Genomic DNA, 23,631 nt, shown 5'->3' with positions numbered 1-23,631 from the left:
TTATCAGAACACGGCCATGGTCATGTGTTTGCATGTCATCTATGGCTGCTTTCACTTTACAAAGTCATGGTTGCTACAGAGATGGAATAAACCATGAAACCTAAAATACTTATTAACTGGCCCGTATAGAAAAAAATTGCCAACCTCTGATCTGAACTATGAAAAAGATTCAGAAGTGTGAGTACTGGGAACCACTCATGAAAACAATCATCCTCTTGACACAGAATTGTCATATTTAGAAAAAAATAGGAAATTCTTTATCTTCAAGGATTTACAATAGAGCACTGGGGATGGGTGAAAATAACTTACTTAAATTACTACACCATGCAAAATTCTGATTTTATAAGTTAAATCAAAGGGATAAAAGGACGGTAAAACTGATGTTACCTAGGGTTTCAGCAAGTAATTTGGTGGTGCTCATTTTCCAAGGTTTTCCTCCAGATCATGCATCCTAGCTTAGAAAGTGACCATTTGAAAAGCAACATCACAAAAGTCCACCCTCTTTCAGACCCAGCTGGTCACCAGTTCTTACAATTTGTTTCTTCATAAGCCCTCTAACATTCACCCACTTTGATCCTAATACTCATTGTTCTAATCTAGGCCTCAGTAATTCAAAACTGTGCTTAGCCAAGCCGGGTGTGGCTCCGTGGTTGAGTGTCAACCTAGGAACCAGGAAGTCACAGTTCAATTCCTGGTCAGGTCACCTTCGGGGCTTCCTGCTGGATCTCCAGTAGGAGGTGTGCAGGAGGCAGCCTATCAATGGTTCTCTCTCATCATTGTTTCTCCCGTCCTCTCTGAAATCAATAAAAATAAATAAATAAAACTGTGCTTAATATAGTCCTAACTTCCTTGTCGTTAACTTTTTTTCTCCTTTAAATCCATTTAAAAAGTGTTTTTTTTTAATCTTCCTCACTGGCAACTTTGTCAAAAATTTCACTAAAAGAAAAATTATGCTTTATTATTATTTTTTAAAGGATTGAATTTTTAAGAGCAGTTTTAGATTCACAGCAAGAATAAGAGGAAATTACAAAAATGTCCCATGTATCCTTTACATGCACAGCCTCCCCCACTATCAACTTCTGCAGCCAGAGTCCTACCTACATTTGTTGCAATTGATGAATTTAAATAAATACATCAAAATCACCCCAGGAACCAAGTTTACATTAGGGACAAATGTATAATGGCAGGTATCCACCATTATAATCACCATTATACTGTCATACAGAGTAGTTTCACTGCCCTAAAAATCCTCTGCGCGCTACCAATTTTATGTTTGATTTTAAAGTTCTATGTGTTTTCAGGGTTTTTTTAGCTTTTATCTTTTTTATTTAATTCTCTTTCTCCCTCTTTCCACTCCCCGCACTCTTCCCCATTCCTTCCTGCGGATGGGTAAATATGATCCATATAATCTGGCAGTGCTTTTCAAATTTGAATGTACATATGAGTCACCTGGGAATCTTGTTAAACTGCAAATTCTGACTCAGGACACTGAATAGGTGCCGGAAATCCTCATTTCTTAAAAGCTTCCAGCTGCTGTTGCTGAGTTTCAGACCATCCTCTCAAAGGGATGATCTGGGCCTCTCAGGGACATTTGGCAAGGTGTGGAGACATTGTTACAACTGGGTAAGTGCTACTGGTGGAGGCCAGGAATGTGGATGAACATCTTTCCATGCAGACAGGCCCTTAGAACAAGCCCAGATGTCAAGACTGAGAACCCTGCTCTAGAATAATCTTGAACATTATAAGTACCCAGTGGGTATTGCCTGTGAATCTAACAGTTTTTGTTTTTTTCTAGGAAAAAATTCTTCAGGTTGCTCCCAGTCCTTTTCCTTTTTCTTAGCCAGTTCCTGTGACTGAAAGGGTTCTTCTTACACTAGAAAGAACTATTTTCTTTTAAAAGTCTACCAGCCCTCAAGTTATATCCTCTTCCAATTTATTAAACGAAAATCATGAGTAGAATTGTTCATGACATTGACATGATTTTAAAAGCCCCATAATGCTGGAAAACGATACAAAATTAAGGCAGCAAGTTTACAGGCTGGAAATGACTTTTGCATTACTTGTATTTAGGCTAGTGCAGCAATTTTCAACCTTTTTCATCTCATGGCACACATAAACTAATTACTAAAATTCTACAGCACACTAAAAAATATTTTACTATCTGACAAAAAAATAGGTATTATTCTGATTCATTCACACCAGACAGCTATTGTTGTGTTGGCCATTTGTCATTTTTTAATTTGACAACCTAAGGGAAAAGTGGTCTGTGTGGCACTGGCTAGGTTTCTCGTTATAGCATCGCCCTGATACCCTAAGGTTGTGGGTTTGATCCCTAGTCAGGGCACATATAAGAATCAACCAATGAATACATAAATAAGTGGAACAACAAACCAATGTTTCTCTCTCATAAAAAAAATAAAAAATAAAAACAAAACAAGAGGCATGTTTTAAAAATTCTTGCAGCACACTGGTTGAAGGTTGCTGGGCGTATATTATAGGGGTCTTAAAAAATAACAGAAACAATTCTCAAAATGATAATCAATGGATGTTTTACTCTGTGTATGTTTCTAGTGACTCTTCGGATTGTATCAAATAGTCTATGGCAGTGGTTGGCAAACTGCGGCTCGCAAGCTGCGGTTTACCACTCTGTTGACCAATGAGTTTGCCGACCACAGGAGGGGCTTAATCACAAGGAACAACCACAGCCTGTAATTATTGGAATCGAGAGTCTATATCAGTGGTCGGCAAACTCATTAGTCAACAGAGCGGCAAACCGTGGCTCGCGAGCTGCAGTTTGCCGACCACTGGTCTATGGTATAAAAGGAAATGAACCTTAAAAGGAGCCTTTCCTTGTATTTAGATGAAGAAAATAGAGAGTTCTTTACTCTGATTGTAGAAAGCTCTGTTTTCCATGCTTGGAGAGATTGGGGAATTTGATAACTCTAACTTGATTTCACTCTCCAGTGATGTAGTTTGCACAATAGAATTGAAAAATATGATGATTTTACCAGAATCATGATTAAATGAAAGGAAACAGAACGAAGGCCTAAATATTTTCATTTAAACTGTGGTCACAATTCTGAGTTTTTGAAAGTCTGTTTTTCATAATTGTCACAGCCTGTTAGGCATCTTTGACTAATTCATAGCTCAACATTGAACTTCCTACCCAGCACCACCTGGCCTGCCAGCACCTGGGCACAGCACTGTGATTCATTCTGCTCTGGTTTCTTCTCGAATTTAAAGAAATTCGAAACTCAAACTCTTTTCCAGTCTGGTTATAATTTTGAGCATAATAGGTTAGGGTGGAGCTGCTGATTTAGATCTGTCTTCTAAATTCCTTTTTTGTATAAATTTATATTTTAAACTGATATAAAATTATAAAAATAGAACAAAGAATGATTCTTATCTAGATTCCCTAAGTCGACAGTTTTCTATAGCTAGACTTAAAAAAACTGTTTGCAAGTAACTTGCAGACATGAGGTTTAAGAACTTCAAAACGAAACAACAAAAAATGATATTATATCACCATGGTACAATTATCAAAATCAGGAAGTTAATATTGCTACAATGTTATTGTATAATCTACAGATTTAAATTTTATCAGTTGTACCATTAATGTACTTTTTTCCTTTTGCCTTTTATTTTAAAATTCAATTTATTGGGGGTAACTGGTTAATAACATTACACATATTTCAGGTGTACACATTGATAATACAACATCTGTATACTCACCACCCCAAGTCGCATCTCCTTCCATCCCTTTAATGTAGCAAAAGAAAGAGCATTTCTTCTCCAGGATTCAACCCAGGATCCAACATTGTTTATAGTTGTCATGTCTCATTTGTCTCTTTGAATATTAATTTTTTTTTTCGTGAACTTGACATTTTGATGCATACAGGCCAGTTACATCACAGCAAGTTCATCACTCTATTTCACTGTCTGATATTTCCTCATGAAAAAAAATCCAGGTTATACAATTTTGCTAGGAATATCGGAGTGATATTGTGTCCTTCTCAGTGCAAGAAGAATTAATGGTGATGATAGCTCTAAGCATTTTATTAATGTGGTGCCTTCAAGTTGTCTCCATTGTAAACCTCTGTTTTTCTCTGTGTAAATAATAAATACTGCATGGGTTTGAGGTTATATTTAAGGCTAAACCAAAGAGAGAGCAAGTTTACCTACGTGATCTAAAGGGAAACTGTTCAGCTCTGCTATTTGACTTTCCTAGAGATTACATATAAAAACTAGGAGACTGTTTCAAATGGAAGTCTTCTGAATGTTTAGTGCTTTAGCTGCAAAGTTATTAATGAAAACAAGATGTAACTCTAAATATTCAAGTAAATGGGAGGTGTTAATTCCGCAGCTCCTCAGGGGGATGAAGCTTGAATAACCTCAGAACTGTTGTTATGCTGTTCTATGCATTTGGCTCACTGTTGGGTCATGCTTCAAAAACCCTCTGACAGGAAGGTAATATCCTATGCTGTTAGTCATACTTTACAATCAAAAGAACAGGTTTATGTTTGTGTTAAAGCGATGAGTCCTAACTTCCAGTCTCTTCCTTCTCACATATGCTTTAAGAGAGAACTGTGCTGAAATTGTACAGGTGGTTTTAGGCATGTTTACTTGTTTTCTGGAGTTATAAATATAGCCCAATAAATAGAGTGTTTTAAAACTATTCTTTCAAATGGTTCTATATCATAGTAAAGAAATAATGCAGATTTTTTATGCTTAATTGCCTTTTTTTTTTTTCTTTACTGAGGTATAGTTGACAAATAAAAATGGCATATGTTGCCCTCACAGGTTTGGCTCAGTGGATAGAGTGTCGGACTGCAGGCTGAAGGGTCCTGGGTTCAATTCTGGTCAAGGGCATGTACTTCTGTTGCAGGCTCAATCCCGGCCCTAGTTGGGGCCCATACAGAAGGCAATTGATGTGTCTCTCTCACATCAGTGTTTCTCTCTGTCTCTCCCCTTCCTTTCCACTCTCTCTAAAAATCAATGGAAAAATATCATCAAGTAAGGATTAACAACAAAAAAAAAATTGCATATATTTAAAGCGTATAAAATGACCCGGCTGCAACATGGAACGAGACTGGAACCCCAGCTGCACCTTTCTCAGGACTGGATTAAGGGATATGGGACTTCACAATCTGAGGACTGTAACTCCATGCAAACAAAGTATTTTATCACATCTCAGCTCCTATGGGGGCTTCTGAAAATGCTTAGTTCAGTGGTGTCCCAAGTACCCCACTCCCTCGAGCAATGGGGAAATCTGGCCCACTAACTTCTCCAGCAACGGATGTATATACCATGTATATTTAAGCATTCAGCAGTTGATAGACATGGGGTTGTTTTCAAGTTTTGGCTATTATGAATAATGTTCTTATAAACATTTGTGTTAAAATTTTATATACCTGCACATATGTTTTTATTTAGCTTGGGTATGTACCTAGAAGTAGAATTGGTCTGTCATATGGTAACTCTATGTTTAACCTTTGAGGAACTTTCAGATTTTTTCTAAAGCTGTTCTGCCCTTTTAAAATCCCACCAGCAGTGTATGAGGGTTTCCATTTTTCCACTTCCTTGCCAGGACTTTTTATTATCTTTCTCTTTGGTTATAGACATCTTAGTGAGTGTGATGTGGTATTTCCATGTGGTTTGATTTGCATTTTCCTCATAACTAATGATGTTTTGTCATGTGTTCACTGTGTAATCTTCTTTGGAGAACTAGCTGTTCAGATTTTTGGGACATCTTTAAATTGGGTTCTTTTGTCTTTTTATTATTGAGTTGTAAAGAGTTTTTTATATATTCTGGATATATTAGAGGCCTGGTGCACGAAATTCAGACACGGGGGGGCGGGGGGCGGGGAGAGAGTGTCATCAGCCTGGCATATACCCTCTTGCAGTCTGGGAGCCCCGCAATTGATAGCCCTGCAGAAGGAGGCCCCGCCCACTCACCACAGCCTACTGTCGGTGGCCTGGGCCTCCCTCTGCAGAGCAATCATGGGGCGATGGCAGGGGGACATGGACCCGCCTTGGCTGGCCTGGCGCCAGTGGGTGTCATAGCATGGTCGTCCGGATGGTTGTTCTGCTGTTCGGCCCTTCGGTCTATTTGCATATTACACTTTTATTATTATAGAAGATATGTGATTTGCAAATATTTTCTCTTTCTATGGGTTGTCTTTTCACATTTTTTTTAGCTTTTTAAAAAGTATATATTTTATTGATTTTTTACAGAGAGGAAAGGAGAGGGATAGAGAGCTAGAAACATCGATGAGAAAGAAACATCGACCAGCTGCCTCCTGCACACCCCCTACTGGGGATGTGCCTGCAACCAAGGTACATGCCCTTGACCGGAATTGAAACTGGGACCCTTCAGTCTGCAGGTCAATGCTCTATCCACTGAGCCAAACCAGTTAGGGCAGTGGTGGGCAAACTCATTAGTCAACAGAGCCAAATATCAACAGTACAACGATTGAAATTTCTTTTGAGAGCCAAATTTTTTAAACTTAAACTTCCTCTAATGCCACTTCTTCAAAATAGACTCGCCCAGGCCATGGTATTTTGTGGAAGAGCCACACTCAAGGGGCCAAAGAGCCGCATGTGGCTTGTGAGCTGCAGTTTGCCAACCACAGGGTTAGGGCATGTCTTTTCACTTTTAAATAATATGCTTTGGAGAACAAAATTTCTCCTATTTTCTTCTTTGGTTGCTTATGTTTTTGGTCTCATAATAAGAAACTATCACCTAATCCACGTTCACAAAAACTTACATCTATGTTTTCTGCTGAGTTTCATAGTTTTAGCTCTTACATTTAAGTCTTGGAACAATTTTAGTTACATTTTTTATATGGCGTGAGGTAGGAGTCCAACTTTATTCCTTGCAATTGAATATATGGTTGTTCCAATACCATTTGTTGAAAAGACTATCATTTACCCCCATTGAACTGTCTTGAAACCCTAGTTGAAAGTCAATTGATTGTAAATGTGAGGGTTTTTTTTTGGACTCTCAATTCTACTTCATTGATCTACATGTATATACCGATGCCAGTACCACACTTGTCTTCGGGGATTGGACAGCTCCTGTTCAAGCAGGACTGTGCCTGAGTCCAGGACCTCAAGGGGAGGTGAAGGGAAGGGTAGGGAGGAGGGTACTTGTGTTTTCCTTTGGTTCCTCTGTGGGTGTTCTTGCTGCATCCCAATTCCATTCTGAGTAGATGGGAACGTGTCTGTGTCCAGTACAGTGCCCACTTCTCCTTATTTTGTAGTTGTTGTTCTTAACATTTCCGTCTCCACGGCCACACCTTTCTAGAGCAGCTGGTAGGCAGGGGAAAGGAGGCAAAACCAAAGCCTGTGCAGGTGGTTGTGGACCATTACGGCTTGTTTTTCCTTCCAGCCACTGGCATTCCTAAAGTGTTTCACTGGCATGCATAGTGTGGGGAGTGGATAAAGAAATAATCAGTTTCAAGTTTTATATATTTACAGTGGAATAGTATGCAGAGTTATTTTTGTTTTTCTCCAGACAGAAAACAACTCTGAGAAACAGCCTGACAAATGTGGATTTGAGTGAAGTGTTTCATGACCTTGTGGAAGAAAAACTAATTTTCTTAGTAATGAAACAATCTCTTAAAGTCATAGGGCTACATATCTTATAAAATGTTTTAAAATGCACTGATCTGATGGTTTTTACTAAAATATATATATAATCTATATATATATATAAAAAGCCAGTTATCGTAATGCCATAACGACTGTAATGATCAGTTGCTATGATGCTCACTGTGGCCAGCTAAATGCCTGATCAGGGGCTGGGGCCGGGCCAACCTCCCGTGGCCCCTCCCCCACAGCCAGCCCACCCCTGATTGGACTCTCCCACCCTGATCAAGGGCAGGGCAAGCTGGCCAAACATCCCCCCTGATCAGCCTGCCCCACCATGATAGACCTGCAGCCCCTCCCCCTGGCTGGCCCCACGCCCTATGGGCCCTCACCACCTGATAGTCCCGAAGCCCCTCCCCCCGGCCGGCCCCACCCCTGATCATCCCCGACCCCAATAGGGGACAGGGCTGGCCAGCCAACCTCCCGCAGCCCCTTTCCCCAGCCGGCCTTGCCCGCTATGGGCTCCCACCACCCTGATAGACCCACAGCCCCTCCCCCCAGCCGGCCCCATCCCTGATCGTCTCCCCACCCCAATAGGGGGCAGGGATGGCTAGCCAACCTCCTGCAGCCCCTCCCCCCACCTGGCCCCACCCCAGATCAGCCCCCCCCCCAAATCAGGGGCAGGGCTGGTCAGCCAACCACCCATGGCTCCTCCCCATGGCCGGCCCTGCCCCCAAATGGCCCCCCAACCCCAATCAGGGGCAGGGCCCACCGGCCAATTGCCCACAGCCCCTCCCCACAGCCGGCCTGGCCCTGATCGGGCCCCTGTTGGGGCGGGCCAGCCGGCCAACTTCCTGCCATCTCCTCCTCCTGACAGGCCCAGCTCCAATCTGCCCTGATTGGGGCCAGGCTGGCCAGACCCACCCGTGCATGAATTCATGCACTGGGCCTCTAGTCTATACATATAAAGAGGTAATATGCTAATTGTCCATTATGGTGTCCCAGTAACAACCAATTTGCATATTAACAGACCAGTAGGAGGCTGTGCACACAGCAGGGGGTGGGCAGCTGGAGCCAAGTTCCTGGGGGTCTGAGGAGAGTGCCTGACAGGAGCCCAGACTACAAAGAAGGAAGAGGAAGTGGCCACGGGGAGCTCTACCAATACCCCTGCATGGACACCCTACCCCAGACATTCCCCCAGGGCTCCCGGACTGTGAGAGGGCACAGGCCAGGCTGAGGGGCCCTCCCCAAGTGCACAAATTTCGTGCACCAGGCCTCTAGTATATATTTAGTTGATTTCAGTGTGGAAGGGAGAGGAAGAGAGAAACAGAAACATCAGTGGTGAGAGAGAATCATTGATCGGCTGCCTCCTGCACGACCCACACTGGGAATCATTGATCGGCTGCCTCCTACCCCAGCCCCTGCACCCCTGGGGGGATGGGGAGGCTGACCGAATGGGGAGAAGACCCAGCCTTGGGGGTAGCTGCAGCCCGAACCTCCAACTCCCGATCTCTTCCCCCACTACCCCCGCCAGGGGCGACCACAACAATAGCACGCCGGTGACTACCCATCAGCACACTCAAGGCACCCGGGACCCGTGGCCCGCCGCTGCCAGGCCCCCTCCACTGGGGCCAGGCACGCCTCTCCTCCCTACAACTCCAGGTGGAGGCAGGCCTGAGCAGCCCCCCAGGGTCAGACCCTTCCCCCTGACAACAGCAGCGCCATCTCCACAGTGGAAGTGCGCTAAACCTCTCTGGAGGCGCGGCTAACCCCGCCCTCCTAGCCCGCCTGGCCCGCGCCCTGGCCCAGCTCCCGCCCAGCTCCAGGAGATTGTAGCCCCGCCCTGAGTAGATAGCTGTGAAACAGCCAGGTACAATTTAAAAAATGGCACCAAGCAGGAAGGTTTGACAGTTACTCCCCCTTCAGCCTCGCTGCCCCCCTAATGCCCTGTCCCCTGCCAGCACCTCCAGGGATGACCACCGCTACAGGGCTGCTGGCCAGAGCCCGCCCCTCCGAGGCCTGCGGAACCCTCTGCAAAGCTTCCATAGCTACAGTCCCAGGAAACAATCATGCCCTCCTCCCCTAATCAGCACCTGCTACCTGCGAGGGTACCCGTGAGCTTAAAAATAACAATCCCTTCCCATTTAGACATCACTTACTTGGTGAAACATTTCTAGGTTTATTAGCTCAGAGCCTCCTCATGACAACCCAGTGAGGTAGGCGGAGAAGAGATTACAATTCCCATGGTATATGCGTATGTATTCAGAAATGAAGGTCCGAGAGGAAAAGTGTCAAGCCCAGTGGTTCCCAAGGTGCAGCACACGCCCCACGGGGCCGGGGGGAGATTTGATTTTAAGTGGGGGCAATTCGAGAATGAGTTAACAGTGAATTTTTTTCATTTCTTATGGTTCTAGGGGGCCTCATCTACAGCGTATCCTACATAATAAAAGGCTAATATGCAAATGACCGAATGGTGGAATGACTGCTCACTATGATGCGTGCTGACCACCAGGGGGCAGACACTCAACGCAGGAGCTGCCCCCTGGTGGTCAGTGTGCTCCCACAGGGGGAGTGCCACTCAGCCAGAAGCCGGGCTCATGGCTGGCGAGCACAGTGGCAATGGTGGGAGCTTCTTCTGCCTCCGTGGCAGCACTAAGGATGTCTGACTGACGGCTTAGGCCCACTAAGCCATCAGTCAGACATTCCCCCAGGGCTCCCGGACTGTGAGAGGGCACAGGCCAGGCTGAGGGACCCTCCCCAAGTGCACGAATTTCGTGCACCAGGCCTCTAGTATATATTCAGTTGATTTCAGTGTGGAAGGGAGAGGAAGAGAGAAACAGAAACATCAGTGGTGAGAGAGAATCATTGATTGGCTGCCTCCTGCACGCCCCACACTGGGGATAGAGCCTGAAACCCAAGCATGTACCCTGACTGGGAATTGAACCATGACCTCCTGGTTCTTAGGTTGATGCTCAATCACTGATCCACACTGGCTGGGATGATGGTTTTGATTTTACTATTTCGGGATTTTTGTCAATGTTAATGGGTTGAATTGTGTCCCTCCAAAATTCATATGTTGAAGTCTTAACCCATAATACCTCTGGATGTGACTATATTTGGAAGTAGGATTAAAGAGACAATTAAGTTAAAATTAGGTCATTAGAATGGGCACTAATCCAATGTGAGTGGTATTTTTATAAGAAGAAATTAGGTCAGAAACACGGACAGAGTGAGGACCATGTGAAGAAACAGGGAGAAGACAGCCATCTTCAGCCTCAGAAGAAACCAATATTCCCAACACCTTGATTTCAGACTTCTAACCTCCAGAATTGTAAGAAAATAAATATTTGTTATTTAGGCCACTTGACCTGCAGTATTTTGTAATGGCAGCCCTAATACAATTGGCTTCAAAATATGTGCTAAAGGGGTTGTGAATTTCCAATTAGATATACTTGATTTAGATAATATCATACAGCACCAAAGAAGAAATCCTCCAAAATAATCAATTTTGACAATGTAGCTTTCCTGATAATATCAGTTATATTCTACTAAGAGAGAAACCAAGATGGCAGCATAGGTAAACAGGAAGAGTATTCACTGGATTTTAATTAAAATGTTATTTGTTGTGTGTTGCACTCTACTGGAGTGAAAGAAATGTGTATGTTATAAAAACTAATTAAGACTGCCTTTTGCTCGCAAAGAGAAACAGCTGGGTTTAGCATTTGCATGTATTCAAGATCAGTATTCACTGAGAAAAAAAAATCCATAGCCAGTTGGAGAAGAAAATGAAAATTTAGCTTACTCACCAGTCATTAAAAACATTCTTGCCCTGACTGGTTTGGCTCAGTGGATAGAGTGTCAGCCTACGGACTGAAGGATCCCAGGTTCGATTCCGGTCAAGGGCATGTACCTTGGTTGTGGGCATATATCCAGTGGGGGATGTGCAGGAGGCAGCTGATCGATGTTTCTCTCTCATCGATGTTTCTAACTCTCTATCCCTCTTCCTTCTTCTCTGTAAAGAATCAATAAAATATACTTTAAAAAAAGCATTCTTTATGTGCACATGGAAAATAAACCTCATCAGATTTATAATCCAGCCACTTCCAGTTCTTATAAAGCTTAATCTCTGATTAGATGACATATTTAGTTGGATATTTTAAACCTAAAATTAGAAAGTTGTGCAATGTAACCATTTATTCACACTGCTACCAGACAGTGTCTCTGGGAATCCATAAACCATGGACATGTGCCTACTCTGACTTCTGAAAACCTGGAATTCTGGGATAAGATGATAGGATGGTGAGCCAAAGAAATTAGAGCTTTCTTTCACTCCCATATCTTTGCATCAATTTGAAATTCAACAAGTCTGAGAATCTGAGAAAAGGAAAATCCTCACAACAGGTTCATTGATAACCCCAAAGGAAGTTGCCATGCCTTAATGTGCCCTTTCCGAAACAAATCAGCAGGAATAAGGAGAAAGTAATGATTTTAAAGGACACCTGATTTGCAGCCCTAACAGCCTTTCCTAGCTGCCAGTGAAAAGACCTGTGATGTTCTAGAAAAGATGAAAACCTCAAACTCCCCCTCCAAAAATAGTAGGATTTCTGAGTCTACCGCCAGGATCTAAAATGAAATTTCCACCATCTATGAAGCAAGAAAACACAATTAGAAAATGAAAATAGTCCTAGCCGGTTTGGCTCTGGATAGAGCCTGCGGACTTAAGGGTCCCAGGTTCAATTCCAGTCATGGGCACATGCCTGGTTGCAGGCTCGATCCCCAGTGGGGTGTGTGCAGGAGGCAACCGATCAATAATTCTCATCATTGATGTTTCTAGCTCTCTCTCCCTCTTCCTTCCTCTCCCTGAAATCAATAAAAGTACATTTTTAAAAAAGAAAAGAAAATTAAAATAGTTGATAGACCACCTATATCATGCTTCCAGAAACAGAATGATACTTCCTAACTGAAAGTAGGTATAAAGATCTTTCATCTTCCTTCTCTACCATGCCGGAATGCACAGGCTCTACTTTCTGAGGCAGCCAGGTTACAGATTTCCCTATCCCCACCCACCTCTACCCACCAAAATCGATCAATGTCTACCTGAGAATTGAAATTCCCTTAAAGCCACTGGGTAGGATCTCAGAAGGAATCAAAGTGGTCCATTGCATTCTGGGATGTACAGAGTGGGCAAAAGTAGGTTTCCAGTTGTATGAGAAACACAGTTTATTCTTGTATTATTATTTATTATTGTGTTATTTTCCATACAAACAACTGTAAACGTACTTTGGCCCCACCCTGTATAAATCGTACCACACCTCCAACTCCATAGCTCAATAAGAAGAAGGGACAAGAATAACAAGGGTCCTTGTGGCAGTGCCTACTGAGGGCTGCAGCTTTATGTACATTACATCTTTTCAGACTCTTAGGGCTCTGGGAGCTGAGAGAAAGAGAATATACCATCTTACTCCTTCAGAGTTGCTGTAGATGAAATTCTTCTGGTTGCTAGAAATGAGTCTAAGTCAGGATTTCTGAACCTCAGCATGATTGACATTTGGGGTCAGATAATTCTTTGTTGTGGGTTCCTGTCATGTTTGTTTAGCAGCATCTGTCACTCAGGAAGTTTTCTAGCATCTCTGATAACTACTTATTAGATGCAGGTAGGCCCCCTCCCCTCAAGTTGTTTGTGACCGTCAAAAATGTCTCCAGATAAAGCAAATGTCCCTCAGGCCAAAATCGCTCCTGATTGAGAACCATTGGAAGAAGACAATCAAGCCTTAGTTGAAGAATAGAATGCTGTTGTTTTTGTTTGTTTTTATTGATTTCAGAGAGGAAGGGAGAGGGAGAGAGAGATTGAAACATCAATAATGAGAGAGAATCATTGATTGGCTACCTCCTGCATGCCCCACACTGGGAATTGAACCCTGACCTCCTGGTTCATAGGTCGATGCTCATCCAGTGAGCCATGCCAGCCAGGCTGAAGAAGAGATTGTTGAGCAGAGAAAAATGACTAAGTATATAGATCAAAATGAATCACTGAGCTCTAGGCAAAATCTGTAATCACTGGTATTTATTGGAAGCTCATTATATGCCAGATACTGTTCTAAGTGCTTCACCACATTATCTCATTTAACCTCAGACCACCCTGTGAGGTAGGTACTATTATGGTCTCCATTTTACAGTTGAAGACATAGAGACAGAAAGATAAAGCAGGGGCCCACTATTAAGGCAAATTAAATAAAATCTGATTCAATTCCAAAAAATCTAACTCCAGAGGCAGCTTTCTAATCGTTAAGCAATAAACTTGTACACATCTGTAGACATTTATAAATTGCAGGGCACTTTCCCAAGTTCATCTTGCCTTTCACCCTGATTCACCTATATTCCATGATGGTTTTTTCTAGGCAGATGAAAAGTCCATTTTGACCAAGGCAGACAGTGCACGTGCAGCACCAGACTTCTCAGCTGGGGCCTGGCGTTCATTTAAAACTTCCAGGCTAGAATATAAATTAACTAAGTTGAGCCACAGACTTCCTTTACTTCCTTCCACATTGGCCTATACCCCTGGCTTCTGCCTCATTTCCTTTCTTTAAAACAAATATTTTTATTGATTTCAGAGAGGAAGGAAGAGGGAGAGAGAGAAAAACATCAATGATGAGAAAGAATCATTGATGGGCCGCCTCCTGCACACCCCACACTGGGGATCTAGCCCGAAACCTGGGCATGTGCCCTGACCAAGAATCGAATCTCGACCTCTGGTTCATAAGTCAATGCTCAACCACTGAGCCATTTTCTTCTTAAGTGTTTTGGATAACCTGAATCGCATCCATTTGGCTGAGATTTTGATCAAACTAGAAACACCTGCCCCGGTGGTTATTTTCTATTTCCTGTGCCCCCTTGCAATGTCTGAGAGTGTCCCTCTTGTAGGACTACCTACCATATATAGAACTCTGACTCTCGGCAAGCCTGAAATTGTTATGCCCCTTGGTACACAGTGTTTGGGGTTAATACTGCCTTACCCTCAAGGGAGAGCCCTGTAATACAGCCAGTTCCTCCGGTCCCTCCCAGCCCAGGCTTCCACCCACCTTCTTGTTTTGCTTTTGTCATTTTTAAAGTGTTATTTTGATCTTCCCAATAATTTATGTAGGAAGCATGGTGCATATTATAATCCCATTTGAGCAAAGTAGCTAAATAACTTTACCTAATGCCACAGCACTAATAAGTGACAACGTGAGTACTTAAACCTAAGTCATGAAACCAGAGATCTTTAGGTCTTGAAAGGCCTTTAAAAGTCATTTAATCTGACAAAGTACATGAAACTTGGATCTCCTCCATAACATCTCAGCCAAGTAGCTCCTAGCCGGTGTTTGACTGCCTTCCCTCACAGAACAGATCAGTTTCATCTTTGGCTAGTTTTAACAGTCATTTATTTAATAGTTCTCACATTCTTTAATTCATTAAACAAGTATTTCATGGCGTAATATATGTGCCAGCAGGTGCTATGTGGATATTGAGGTAATTTCTGGGAGTAACTTCAAGTTAAAGATAGAAAGTGGAAAGTTCTATGAGAGAGGTACTGATAAAGTGCTATGGAAACTGTCAGAAACTCCTTCCTTCTACTGACCCAAAACCTGTCTTACCTTGTAGCTTCCAGAATTTGGCTTCAATTCTATTCTTCCCAGCCATAAAGAACCAATTACTCCTTTTCATTACAGTCAGTGTGTCATCTTTCAGTTATTTCTCATAAACAATTTCTCAGGTCCCTTTTTTCTTCTGATTACTCCTCTCTGAACCCATTTCAATTTGTTTATAATTCCCTGAAAGGGTTTCCTTTAGCTGAATTGAACTCAATGTGGTCTGGTCAGAAGAGAAGAGAGGTGGACTACTCTTCCCTCATTCTAGACAAAATAATTCTATAGGACATTAAAACTCCATTTGCTTTTAGGCGACCACGTTCATCACTCTATTGTCGCAAATTGACCTTACTATCCTATATAATAAAAGCCTAATATGCTAAGTGTCTGGTCATCCATTCAACCAATCAAAGCATAATATGCTAATGATATGCTAAGGCTGCTCAACCACTCGCTATGATGTGCACTGACCACCAGGGGGCAGATGCTCTGACTGGTAGGTTAGCTTGCTGCTGGGTCTGGCAGCTGGGATCGGGACTGAGCGAGACAGGCCAGACATGCCCTGGAGCCCTCTCGTGGTCCCTCTCCAGCTGGCCAACCTCCTGTGTCCCTCCCCAGACCTGATCATGCACCAGTGGGGTCCCTCAGCCTGGCCTATGCCCTCTCACAATCCGGGCTGAGGGACCCCCCCCCCACCACAAGTGCACGAATTTTATGCACCAAGCCTCTAGTTTATTAACTAAAACCCATTGTGCCAGACATTCAGAAGACAGTGTTGTGACAGGACCTCACTCTTCAATGTCTTATCCTGACAGATTATTATAATACTAGAGGCCCAGTGCACGAAATTTGTGCACGGGGGGGGTGTCCCTCAGCCCAGCCTGCACCCTCCCCAATCTGGGACCCCTCGAGGGATGTCCGACTGCCCGTCAGACATCCCTCTCACAATTCAGGACTGCTGGCTCCCAACTGCTCGCCTGCCTTCCTTCCTGATTGCCCCTAACTGCTTCTGCCTGCCAGACTGATCACCCCCTAACCCAGCCGTGGACAAACTACGGCCCATTTGGCTGTTCTATCCGGCCCGCGGAGCCGAAAGAGCGGAGGGTTCTCTTGCTCTCCCCTCTGCTCCTTTACTTTGAATTTATATTAGTTCACACAAACACTCCATCCATGCTTTTGTTCTGGCCCTCTGGTCCAGTTTAAGAACCCATTGTGGCCCTCGAGTCAAAAAGTTTGCCTGATTGATGCCTAACTGCTCTCCTGCCAGCCTGTTTTCCCCTGACTGCCCTCCCCTGCAGGCCTGGTCACCCCTAACTGCCCTCCCCTGCAGGCCTGGTCTCCCCCAACTGCTTTCCCCTGTAAGCCTGGATCCCTCCCAACTGCCTTTCCCTGCAGGCCTGGTTGACCCAACTTCCCTCCTCTACCAGCTTGGTCACCCCTAACTGCCCTCCCCTGCAGGCTTGATCGCCCCCAACTGCCCTCCCTTGCAGGCCTGGTCCCTCCCAACTGCCCTCCCCTGCTGACCATCTTGTGGTGGCCATCTTGTGTCCACATGGGGGCAGGATCTTTGACCACATGGGGCAGCCATCTTGTGTGTTGGAGTGATGGTTAATCTGCATATTACTCTTTTATTAGATAGGATAGAGGTCTGGTGCACAGGTGGGGGCCAGCTGGTTTGCCCTGAAGGGTGTCCCAGATCAGGGTGGGGGTTCCCTTGGGGCATGAGGCAGCCTGGGTGAGGGGTCTGTGGTGGTTTGCAGGCCAGCCACGCCCCCTGGCGACCCAATCAGAGACCCTGGTATCTGGGATTTATTTATCTTGTACAATTGAAACTTTGTAGCCTGGAGTGGAGCCAAGCCTTCTGCTTGCTCCATGGCGGCAGCCATTTCTATTGGGATGTATGTATCTTCTATAATTGAAACTTTGTAGCCTTAAGCGAGGCCTGGGCCAGCCAGGGTGTGCGGAAAGCTTGGCTTCCTCCATCGCCAGGGGCAACCCTAGCCGCCTGCTCTTTCCAGCTCCGTGGCTGCCACCATTTCTGTTTGGGTTTATGTATCTTCAATCATTGAAACTTTGTAGCCTTGAGTGGAGGCCTAGGCCGGCAAGGACAGGCGGAAAGCTTGGCTTCCTCCATTGCTGGGGAAACCCAAGCCTCCCTCCTGCTCTTTGTGGCCGTAGCCATCTTAGTTGGGTTTATTTGCATATTCACTCCTGATTGGCTGGTGGGCATGGCTGGTGGGTGTGGCTTGTGGGTGTAGCAGAGTGATGGTTAATTTGCATATTACTCTTTTATTAGATAGGACTAGAGGCCCAGTGCATGAAATTTGTGCACAGGGGGGGGGGTGTCCCTCAGCCCAGCCTGCACCCTCTCCAATCTGGGACCCCTTGAGGGATGTCCGACTGCCCGTTTAGGCCCGATCCTACCGGGCCTAAATGGGCAGTCGTACATCCCTCTCACAATCCAGGACTGCTGGCTCCCAACTGCTCGCCTGCCTGCCTTCCTGATTGCCCCTAACCGCTTCTTCCTGCCAGCCTGATCACCCCCTAACCACTCCCCTGCCAGCCTGATTGATGCCTAACTGCTCCCCTGCCAGCCTGTTTGCCCCTAACTGCCCTCCCCTGCAGGCCTGGTCCCCCCCAACTGCCCTCCCCTGCAGGCCTGGTAACCCCCCAACATCTCTCCCCTGCAGGCCTGGGTCCCTCCCAACTGCCTTTCCCTGCAGGCCTGGTCGCCCCCAACTTCCCTCCTCTGCCAGCTTGGTCACCCCTAACTGCCCTCCCCTGCAGGCTTGATCGCCCCCAACTGCCCTTCCTTGCAGGCCTGGTCCCTCCCAACTGCCCTCCCCTGCTGGCCTGATCACCCACAACTGCCCTCCCTTGCAGGCCTGGTCCCTCCCAACTACCCTCCACCGCTGTCCATCTTGTTGTGGCCGTCTTGTGTCCACATGGGGCAGCCATCTTGTGTGTTGGAGTGATGGTCAATTTGCATATCACTCTTTTATTAGATAGGATTGCTCATATGGCAGAGCACTTACTACTTAAAATTAATTATTATTTTAAAATTGTGGTAAAGTACACAAAATAAAATTTACCCTTTATAAATGTACAGTTCAATGGCATTAAATATATTTTACATTGTTGTACAACCATCACCACCATCTATCTCCAGAATTTTTTCCTCTTCCCATACAAACTGTGCCAACTAAACACTAACTCCCCATTTCCCCTCTGTGCAGCCCCTGGCAATAACCATTCTACTTTCGGTCCTTATGAATTTGACTACTGTAGGTAATTTATATAAATGGGATCATATAATATTTGTCTTTTTTTAACTGTCTTATTTCACTTAATATAAATGTGTTCAAAGTTAATCTATGTTACAGCATGTGTTAGAATTTCCTTCATTTTTAAGGCTGAATAATAATATTCCATTATACATATAACCCACATTTAATTTATCAATTCATCAGAGGAATATTTGGGTTACTTCTACCTTTTGCTATTGTAAATAGTGTGCTATGAACATGAATGTATACATATCTTTTTGAGTCTGCTTTCATTCCTTTGGTTATATACCAAGAAGTGGAATTGCTGGATCATATGGAATAATTATTTTTGATACTTAAATAATATTTTTAAAAATGTTTTGCTTGGCTATCCAATAGACTTTTTACTTGTTTGTTTGATTTAGTTTTAGATCTCAGTTGGACAAAATATAAAACTTCAGCTTGGGTAAATTTAACTGAGTTTGAAGTCTTTCTGATCAAATCTGATTTACAATGATAGCTAGTGTCAAATTTTGAAAAGCCTTTATTGGAATGGTAAGGACACTAGATGCCAATTACCTGAAAGGTAGTGAAGTCTAGATACTTTTTGGCAGAACACCAATGAAGATATACTTTTGCATTCTTCTGGATAGGATTTCTCCTTGTTGCACACTAAATAATCCATATGGGGCATGCAAATAGCAATGTGAGTATGCTAAAAACCATGTTGCCACCAGAGTAATAAAGCTGAATACTGATTTGGTCTCAATGGCATTTGAGGGCTGCTCCTTAGCCTGTCAGATCTGACAAGCATCAACAGCTGACACCCAGATGATGTCATTTGCTCTCTTGTTTGCTCCCGCGCCTACTAAAAGCCAGTGTTGCAAGGCTTCAGTACCCTTAGGAGTCAATTCTCCACAACAATAGAATTTAGGAGCCTTAAGCAATAGGGAAGAACCCCCATCTATGTGAAGATCTTACAACTTTTCCTTCCTGGAGTACCAATTTACAGCACCAAACATTCTTTACATTAGACATTCAGTAAAACAGTTCTTTGTTTTATATAAGTCTCAGATATGTAGGAGACATTAACTTATCACTGTCACCTCATGCATAAATTTGAAATGTGAATATTTTAACTATATCTTACGTCTGTTTAATACATCATTTAAATTACTGAATATCCTTTTTTAAGGGGTAAATCACCAGGGTTTTATTCTGCCCTGGGCCCAGAAGGGTGATGTGGCTGGGTCTTCACCGGCCTCACTATGTCTGCCATTTTCAATTCTCAGAGTCTGTTGACTGTCATCTTGCTGCTTATAGGTACCTGTGCTTATATCTGATCCTTGGCACCCAGCCTCCTGGACAGAATAAAACTGGGTTGTTGGGTATATCTTGGAAGTGTGTCAGAATTGGTGAATGGGAGAGTCCTTATGTTGCAGCATGCTGTACAGTGATGGATGGCATCCTCATCTTACAGTAGCTTGGAAAAATACCTGAATTTAATTGCCAACAGACTTTACTATAAAAAAGGGGACTTATATGGGAAGGACAATAATGGGAAGAATGGTTAACTTTATCTTTCAACATTGAATGAGATAAATTCCTAGCTGCTGTTCTCTATTTTGTTATTGAATTCTCTATATAATTAGGATGTCATCATTTAATACTCAAAGTTTGTAACAATCAATTCCAGTACTGTCACTACAATATTACATTCTGCAAATGTCATTTTGTTGTGTCCAATACCAGTTTTTAGTGAGGTATCTCTAAGGCACATAGTAGAAAAAATTGGTAAATTATTCAAGTTCCTTTCACTGTGATTTGGAAATGATATATCCTCATAGAATGAGACCATACATTGGAACTAGCTTTTTTTTATTGAAAAAAAAAAAGGCTCGAGTTGTGTTGATAAAAATTGCATTCATATTTAATACTTGCTTTACCTCTGGTGACACCATTTTGAGCATTAACCAGTCACTTCTACTCTTAATGAACTCTGTAGTTTATTACACGTTTTTAAACTACTTAAAATAAGCCTATGCAGTTCCAAGGAGGAAGATAAATGAGATATGATATAAGAGCAGTATTGGGTAAGTGTCATCTATATATATAAAAGGCTAATATGCAAAGTGTCCCCTCGGGAATTTGACCAGGAGACCGGGAGTTCAATTGCTCGCTATGATGCGTGATGACGACCAGGGGGCAGTGTGGAATGAAGGAGGGCCTCAGCCAGCAGCCAGCAGCCAGGGAAGGAAAGCCCTGGCTGGCAGCCAGAAGGCCCTGATCGGTCGTGATCGCCGGCCAGGCCTAGGAACCCTACCCATGCACGGATTTCAGGCACCTTGCCTCTAGTATTTAACATTAAAGGGTTTAGAATAGCTGATGGTGTTGTAGCCTCTGTAACCTCTCTGGTTAACTATGGATAAATGTCTTAAACATACATTTGACCAACTAACTATAATTCTCTAAATAAAGTTACATTCTTATTATGAAAAGAGCAAAATATAACAATTACAAAATGATAATCCTGTGTAAAAAAAGAGGTGACTCAACAGGATGTTATAGGATTGTCATCAAACTCAGTTCAATTACCGTAGTATTCATCTATACTAATAAAAGGGTAATATGCTAATTAGACGGGACATTTTCCGGACGTCCTTCCAGACAAAGCCACGGTGGCAGGGGCCGAGGCTGAGGTGGTTAGGGACAATCAGGCCAGCAGGGGAGCAGTTAGGGGCAATCAGGCAGGCAGGCAGAGTGATTAGGGGCAATCAGGCAGGCAGGCAGGAGAGCAGTTAGGAGCCAGCAGTCCCGGATTGTGAGATGGACATCCCCTGAGGGGTCCCAGATTGGAGAGGGTGCAGGCTGGGCTGAGGGACCCCCCCCCCCATGCACGAATTTCATGCACTGGGCCTCTAGTTAATTCATTAAAAACCGTCTATTATGTCAGTGTGCTAAGTGCTGGGTTTATACTGATAAATAAAGTTTAAACATAGGGAGCCTCAGGGATCTTCCTCTTTAGAGAACACTCTTGATTTACATTATAAACTCTGTTCCTCGCTCAATCTTCCTCACCTTAGGAAAGAGCATCACCATCTAACCAGCTGCTCAAGCCAGATATCTAGGACTTTCCTTTGGTTTTCTCTCTCTCTCTCAAAGCTCCCCCTCTTCCCAGCTCCCTTCTTTTTGACTTCTAAGATTGATCTTGATTCCATCTACTTCTCTTCATCTCTACTGCTATGATCTGAACCCAGGCCACTCCAATTTCTAGCCTGGATCACTGTAATAGCTTCAATAACCTCCTGACTGGTCTTTCTAATTCTATTATTGCCCCCTTTCACCCTGCCATCTATCCAGGAACCAGTGATCTGTTTGAAACCTTCCAGTGACCCTGGCCGGTGTGGCTCAGTTGGTTGGTCATCGTCCCATGCACCAAAAGGTTGCTGGTCAGATTCCTGGTCAGGGCACATGCCGGGTTTGCAGACTCGATCCTGGTAGGAGGCATGCAGGAGGCTGACGGTGGATTTTCCGCTCTCACAGCGATCTTTCTCTTTCTCCCTCTCCCTTCTCCTCTCTCTAAAAATCAATAAAAATATTTTAAAAAAAACAACAAAGACCTTCCAGTGGCTTCTCATTGCACTTATAATAAAATCAAAACCCCTAAAATGATAAGCCCCGGCCATTTTCTCCAAACTTACCTCCTGCCTTTCCCCGCTCTGCCCTGTCTGCTCTAGCCACACTGACTATCTGGGTGGCAATCCTTTCAGTGCCTTGAGAGTGACAGGCTCTCTCATTGTTGATGTTTCTATCTCTCCCCTTCTCCCTTCCTCTTTCTAAAATCAATACAAACATTTTTTTAAAAATGACTTGAATTTGAATGGGGGGGGGGGGCGGGGGACAGAAATAAAGGAAATAGGCTCTAGGTCCTTTTGGTGAATAAGGTTTAGGCAAAGACACTTTTTTTCCAAGTTCCAGACTAGTTCCCTAAAGTTCTGCACTGGGGCCTGGCAAAGCCTTATCAATAAGTTTTTTTTTCTGCTTCTTCTTTCTCTGTGTGTTACCTTTGTGGACCTTAAGGGAAGAGGGTACTGGCATAGAATAAGATTTAGATATTTCCTTCTTCTTTTTTTTTTTCTGTAATCCTCACCCAAGGATATTATTTCCATTGATTTTATTTTTTAGAGCGAGTGGAAGGGAGAGAGGGAAGAGAAGGAAGAGAGGAAAAAACATCAATATGAGAGAAACACATGGATTGGTTGTCTCCCACACATGCCTGAACCAGGGCCTGGATCAAACCTGCAACACAGGTATGTGCCCTTGATGGGGAATCAAACCTTCAGCCTTTCAGTATGTGGGGTGACATTCTAAACACTGAGACACACTGACCAGGGCAGGATTTAGATGTAGCTGTTCAAAGACCATATTAATTACAGCCTCCCATTTTCTTTTTTTGTTGTTGTTTTGTTTGTAAACATGTTTTACTTTATGTAAAATTCATATGCTGTATAAATCTGAGAGTTTTTAGAGGTTTGAATACTCTTTAGTATAAATCCACTTTTTAAATTTTTATTTATTTATTTTTAATTTTTAATTTAAAAAAAATCATTATTGTTGAGAGTATTACAGATGTTACTCTTTTTCCCTCCCATTGTTCCCCTCCACCTGCCCCACCCCAGGCCTTCATGACCCTATTGTCTGTGTCCATAGGAAATGCATATAGGCATATAAATTTTTTAATCTCTTCCTACCCCCTCTACCTGCATTCACTATGAGATTCATCAGTCTGTTCTATGTTTCCATGCCTCTGACCCCTGCGAACACCCCTGTCTGGGAGAAAGCCGTCCCTGAGTTCCTGCCCTGATGCCAGACAATCCAGTTCCTCCCATATGTGTCTGGGTCCCCCAAAGCTGCTGCTTGGCACTGGAGCTCACAGGAAGTGGGACCATGTAAGAACTGCCTGGGGCTCCAGCAGCCTCCAAGTCACTCAGCCACAATCCCCACTGTTTGTTTGTTTTTAATTCTTTATTGTTGAAAGTATTACATATGTCCCCTTAATGGACCCACTGGTTTATACAGCCTGAAGTTATGGGGACTTTTCTTCCCAGCTCTGGAACCCTGGGCTGGGGTCTAGTGTCAGGTTGGGA

The sequence above is a fragment of the Plecotus auritus genome (assembly GCF_963455305.1).
Source record: "Plecotus auritus genome assembly, chromosome: 1".
In the NCBI taxonomy this organism is placed as follows: domain Eukaryota; kingdom Metazoa; phylum Chordata; class Mammalia; order Chiroptera; family Vespertilionidae; genus Plecotus; species Plecotus auritus.
Note: the sequence above shows the minus strand (reverse complement) of the source record.